The 5884-nt window shown below is 47.0% G+C and overlaps 1 pseudogene; it reads left to right on the top strand.

The window, feature by feature from the left end:
• Window positions 1–5091: 5091 nt before the first annotated feature.
• On the top strand, window positions 5092–5205 carry LOC134939133 (5S ribosomal RNA; annotated as a pseudogene).
• The last annotated feature ends 679 nt before the right edge of the window (window positions 5206–5884 follow it).

The following is a 5884-nucleotide window of genomic DNA, read 5'->3' on the forward strand; positions in this document are numbered from 1 at the left end:
TATACACTGCTGGAGAGCCATAGGTTGCACTGGTATACATTGCTGGAGAGCCATAGGTTGCACTGGTATACATTGCTGGAGAGCCATAGGTTGCACTGGTATACATTGCTGGAGAGCCATAGGTTGCACTGGTATACATTGCTGGAGAGCCATAGGTTGCACTGGTATACATTGCTGGAGAGCCATAGATTGCACTGGTATACATTGCTGGAGAGCCATAGGTTGCACTGGTATACATTGCTGGAGAGCCATAGGTTGCACTGGTATACATTGCTGGAGAGCCATAGGTTGCACTGGTATACATTGCTGGAGAGCCATAGGTTGCACTGGTATACATTGCTGGAGAGCCATAGGTTGCACTGGTATACATTGCTGGAGAGCCATAGGTTGCACTGGTATACATTGCTGGAGAGCCATAGGTTGCACTGGTATACATATATAACACACCCATAACAGTGCCATGAAAAGTCCCTTTTTTGCATTCACTTTAGGATACCACCCAATCTCCGCTCTGAGACTCCCAGGGATTGCACACCGCTTCTGAAGTGTTAGCGATGTTTTACAAAATTGTGAATGCCATTAGACACTTGGGTACGTGTGTGCTTTTTTCTACACATTTCACATATGCAGAGTAGCAAAAAATACTCTACGGCTTATAACATTGACGTCTCGCCTGTCTCTGAATCAGGCCCTTGGGTCCTATTCCAACATTGAGAAATACTTTTCTGGCTCTATTGATTGTTGGTCAGAAATGTAATTAAAGAATGGCAATATAAAAACATATTATAAACAGAGGTTTCGGAAACCATGGGCTTGATGTTTTTACAACACTGTTTGGTAGCAATAAAGTCTGTGAGTGGCAACAAAACACCAACATAAATGTAACAAAAATCTTCTACATCCCATCCAGTAAACGTTACATCACTGCGGAAACTCCTGCCAGGAATTTTGATGTGTTCTCACACTTCATTCATTTCCAAACTGTTCACGTCTTATTGTCATTAAATTATGAATACAGGGCACCAATCATTCTGCATGGATGACATTTGAGGAATGAATGGTGATGTAACTAATGCCAAGTGATAAGCTCTGCAGTCAGATTGCACCGATATGAGAAAGAAAAAGGCACATGTAGTCTTGTTCCTCTTACACCACTATGTCTTCCTATAATTCTATCTGCACCCAGTCCCTAGCAGCAATAATATTGTAACGGAAAAGCCCCTTTCTCCAAAACTTTCATCATATCAGTACAGTACTGTATCTGCAGCATAATTATGGCCTTGTTTATGTTAAATATTTTGTGTCATTTACCTTCCCAAAATGTTTTCCAAATGTTTAAATTGCTTTCAAAGGAAAAATACATGCAAAGCTACATTTCAGAGTTAATGGCCAAAAGCAATAAAATGGTGGTATCCAGGGGTGGAACAATTTGGATGAGGGCCTAGTGATGCTGATCCACCTTCCTGTGGGCCCCACTATACTCTGAGAAATGTAGAGAAGTGGAAAACACAATATTTCTAGAGGAGGGTCCATATGTGTGCTTCTGAGGAAAATGTAACGTACTGTATAATATGTAGCCATTGGCTGTGGTATAGAAGATCTACAGTTATTAGACAGTCAATAAGTTGACAACATATGGTCGACAGGGTCAAAAGGTCGACAGGGTCAAAAGGTCAACAGGTAAAAGGTAGAGAGTACAAAAGAAAGGTTGACAGGTACAAAAGGTTGAAAGGGTCAAAAGGTCGACATGGAAATAGTCAACACAAAAAAGGCCGGCACTAATTTTTTTTGTCTAATTTTATATGTTTTTATCACCTGTGACCACAGTTAGTGTTTATCCAAAATGTAGGCGCGGCCTGTCAATCTTGGTTACCAGGTAACCGGGAGCTGAAATGGGTGGGCCACGCCCACGGTTCAGATTCAGGGCCGGCTCTAGGCATGTTCGAATAGAGCGGCCGCGCAGGGCGCCATCCTTAATGGGCGCCGCGCGCTGGCGCCGCCATATTCGATGCTGGAGCCGGCCCTGTGTGTGCAGCATTGGCCCGTGTGCACTGTGCGCTATGCGCGCTGCGCGGCGCCGGTGTCTAACGTCAGACGCCGGCGCCATAGTGCACACAAGTGGCCACCCGGACCCAGGCTCACTCTGACTCGCCGGCCGCCTGCCCGCCCGCACTCCCGCACTCCCGCCCGCTCGCCAGCACACTCGGACAGGCGGACAGCAGCAGTACTCCTCCCCAGCAGCGCCGCAGGTATTGGGGGGATCCGCACTGTGGGGGCATTTCTGGCACTGTGGGGGGCATTGCATATCTGGTTCTGTGGGGGCATATCTGGCACTGTGGGTGGCATATCTGGCACTGTGGGGGGCATTTCTGGCACTGTGTGGGCATATCTGGCACTGTGGGGGCATATCTGGCACTGTGGGTGGCATATCTGGCACTGTGGCACTGTGGGGGCATTTATGTGGCACTGTGGGGGCATTTATCTGGCACTGTGGGGGCATTTATCTGGCTCTGTGGGGGCATTTATCTGGCTCTGTGGGGGCATTTTTCTGGCTCTGTGGGGGCATATCTGGCTCTGTGGGGGCATTTATGTATCAGGCACTGTGGGGGCATTTATGTATCAGACACCGTGGGGGCATTTATGTATCTGGCACCGTGGGGGCATTTATGTATCTGGCACCGTGGGGGCATTTATGTATCTGGCGCCGTGGGGGCATTTATGTATCTGGCGCCGTGGGGGCATTTATGTATCTTGCACCGTGGGGGCAATTATGTATCTGGCACCGTGGGGGCATTTATGTATCTGGCACTGTGGGGGCATTTATGTATCTGGCACTGTGGGGGCATTTCTTGCACTGTGGGGGCATTTCTTTCACTGTGGGGGCATTTCTTGCACTGTGGGGGCATATCTTGCACTGTGAGGGCATTAATGTATCTGGCACTGTGGGGGCATATCTGCGCTGTGGGGGCATTTATCCATCTGGAACTGTGTGGCCATTTATGTAGCTGGCACTGCTGGGGGGCATGTCACATGTAGCTGCCACTGCTCGGGGGCATATCATGTGTAGCTGGCACTGCTGGGGGGCATATCATGTAGTGTTCCCGCTAGGCGTCTGTGGCTGGGCAGTGTGTCTCAGTGCTCTACCTGGCGCAATGTGTCTAACGTGCTCTTATAGGAGGTTCTACCTGGTGCAATGTGTATTAGCTGCACTACTGTGTGGTGTAATGTGAATTGCCACTATAATGTGGCTACGCACCTTCCCCACGAAGTAACTCCCCTAAATTTTTGCTGCGCGCCTTCGGCGCGCACTGTCCATGCTTTAGCGTGTGGAAATGGGAACAACAAGCATTACAATATGTACATCATTTTGCCCACCTAACTTAAAAATGTGCCCTCCCTGTGATCAGCAACCTGCCCTAAAAAGTGAACACTATCATGTGTAGCTGGCACTGCTGGGAGTCATGTCACGTGTAGCTGGCACTGCCGGAGGGCATGTCATGTGTAGCTGGCACTGCTGGGGGGCGAGACCACGCCCACTTTTCCAGGAGGCCACACCCACTTTTCCAAGAGCGCGCGCGCCTTCGGCGCGCGCATGGGGGGGGGGGGGCACTTTTAAATTTTCTCGCTCAGGGTGCTAGTAGGCCTGGAGCCGGCCCTGTTCAGATTGTCCGGGGCACAGCTGCAAATTTCTGGCCACACATACTGATGCGTCTCCCGGTTACCTGGTAACCAAGATTGACAGGCCACACATACATTTCGGATTGGCCGGAGCCTAATTAGGAATAGAATAAGAAGCTCCCGGGTGACGCAATGGACATCCAGGAAGTGATCTAGCCCGAGTCACAGGCGAAACGTGTCTTCCGTCACCCTCACATTGATCATCACGGGTAATATCACTACCTACGCACCTCCTGTGCCTATGCAGCTGTGCACCCCAATTAATAGGATTTACTCTGTATGCTTTTCTGCATAAGATATTTGTTGAAGTGTGTTAGCAATTAAGGACAATCCGTATCAAGTCCACCCAGTTGATACAGGGACTTATAATATAGGCAGCACCCTTTCTGATCACATATGTAAACTGTCTATCTGGGAACCGCAATCCATATATGACTCCCAGGTACATGACTTATGATATTTAAACAAATGTGTCATTTTGAGTTGTTCGCTCATTGCCGATTTTCACAACGGAGCGATTAAGGCGAAAATGCGCATGCGCATGGTATGCGGAGCGCATGCGCTAAGTATTTTAGCTCAAAACTTAGTAGATTTACTCACGTCCGAACGAAGAATTTTCATCGTTGAAGTGTTCGGAGTGTAAGTGACAGGAAGTGGGTGTTTCTGGGCGGAAACTGACCGTTTTCTGTGAGTGTGTGAAAAAAAGCAGGCATGCCAGGATAAAACGCGGGAGTGTCTGAAGAAACGGGGAAGTGGCTGGCCGAATGCAGGGCATGTTTGTGATGTCAAACCAGGAACAAAACGGGCTGAGCTGATCGCAGTGTAGGAGTAAGTCTCGAGCTACTCAGAAACTGCTAAGAATTTTCTATTTGCAATTCTGCTACTCTTTCGTTCGCAATTCTGCTAAGCTAAGATACACTCCCAGAGGGCGGCGGCCTAGCGTGTGCAATGCTGCTAAAATCTGCTAGCGAGCGAACAACTCGGAATGACCCCCATAATGACAACCATTACCTTCAGTAGGTAAAATGTATGCTTCAATTTTTATACCACTGAACAAACATTAAGTCCTTGTTTGTGATTTTGTAAGAGCCAATATTTACCCAGCAGACCCATATAAGGATGCCCAGCATGTCTTAAGTGTGTGTATCCATATGAACACTGCTGGGTTTAGCTCTTTCTGCAGGACTATAGCACCTTAATATCTTATCTTTGACTCTTTTGATGGACTCTCACCAGTGATTCATCGGTATATAATACACACATGGGGCAATAAGCAAACTCTCCTTACCTTTGTCTAACACTGGCAGCAGATCCGTCCTTGGCCTTTTTCCTCCTGTTCTCCCTCCTATATTGTTCACCCCATCCTTTCTCTAGTTGAACTCTCATCAGTGATCCCGGAGTAGGGGATAACTTTTCTACTATCATACCACATTGTCAACGCCCGACCTGATCTTGGAAGCGAAGCAGTGTTGGGCTTGGTTAGTACTCGGATGGGAGACCTCCTGGGAAGACCCAGTTTAGTAGAAATCAGGGCCATCCATAACGATAGTGAAGGTAATGACTCTTGGCTTGATGCTTGTTTAAGTGAGGAAGTAGTCCTGGAGAGATTAAGCAACATAAAGATTATTTAATCACCAGGCCAAGATGGTTTTAATCTGAGGGTTATTATGTAGCTTAGGTCAATGCTAGCAAAACCCCTATACTTGATTTTCCATAGTTCAATTAGATCAGGCATGGTACCAAAGGATTGGCGCATAGCCGAGGTAGTGTCTTTATTTAAAAAGGAACTAAAAATAATCCTGGTAACTATGGACCAGTTAGTTTAACCTCTATAGAGGGTAAAATATTGGAAGGTATTTTGAGGGATAGCATATAGGATTATCTGCAGGCTACTAAGATTATTAGCAAAAGTTAGCATGGGTTTGTAAGGGGCAGATCATGTCAAACTAACTAAATTAGCTTCTACAAGGAAGTGAGCGAGAATCTTGACCAGGGAAAAGCAGTGGATGTGGTGTATTTAGATTTTGCAAAAGCCTTCGATACAGTGCCTCACAGGAGACTGATCATCAAATTAAGTGAGTTGATTTTGTTCTGTGCAGGGTAAATACTGTCTGCTTTTTTTTTACACTGCAATTTAGATTTCAGTTTGTATACACCCCACCCAAATCTAACTCTCTCTGCACATGTTATATCTGCCTCTCCTGCA

The sequence above is a fragment of the Pseudophryne corroboree genome, chromosome 6, assembly GCF_028390025.1.
Source record: "Pseudophryne corroboree isolate aPseCor3 chromosome 6, aPseCor3.hap2, whole genome shotgun sequence".
Lineage (NCBI taxonomy): Eukaryota > Metazoa > Chordata > Amphibia > Anura > Myobatrachidae > Pseudophryne > Pseudophryne corroboree.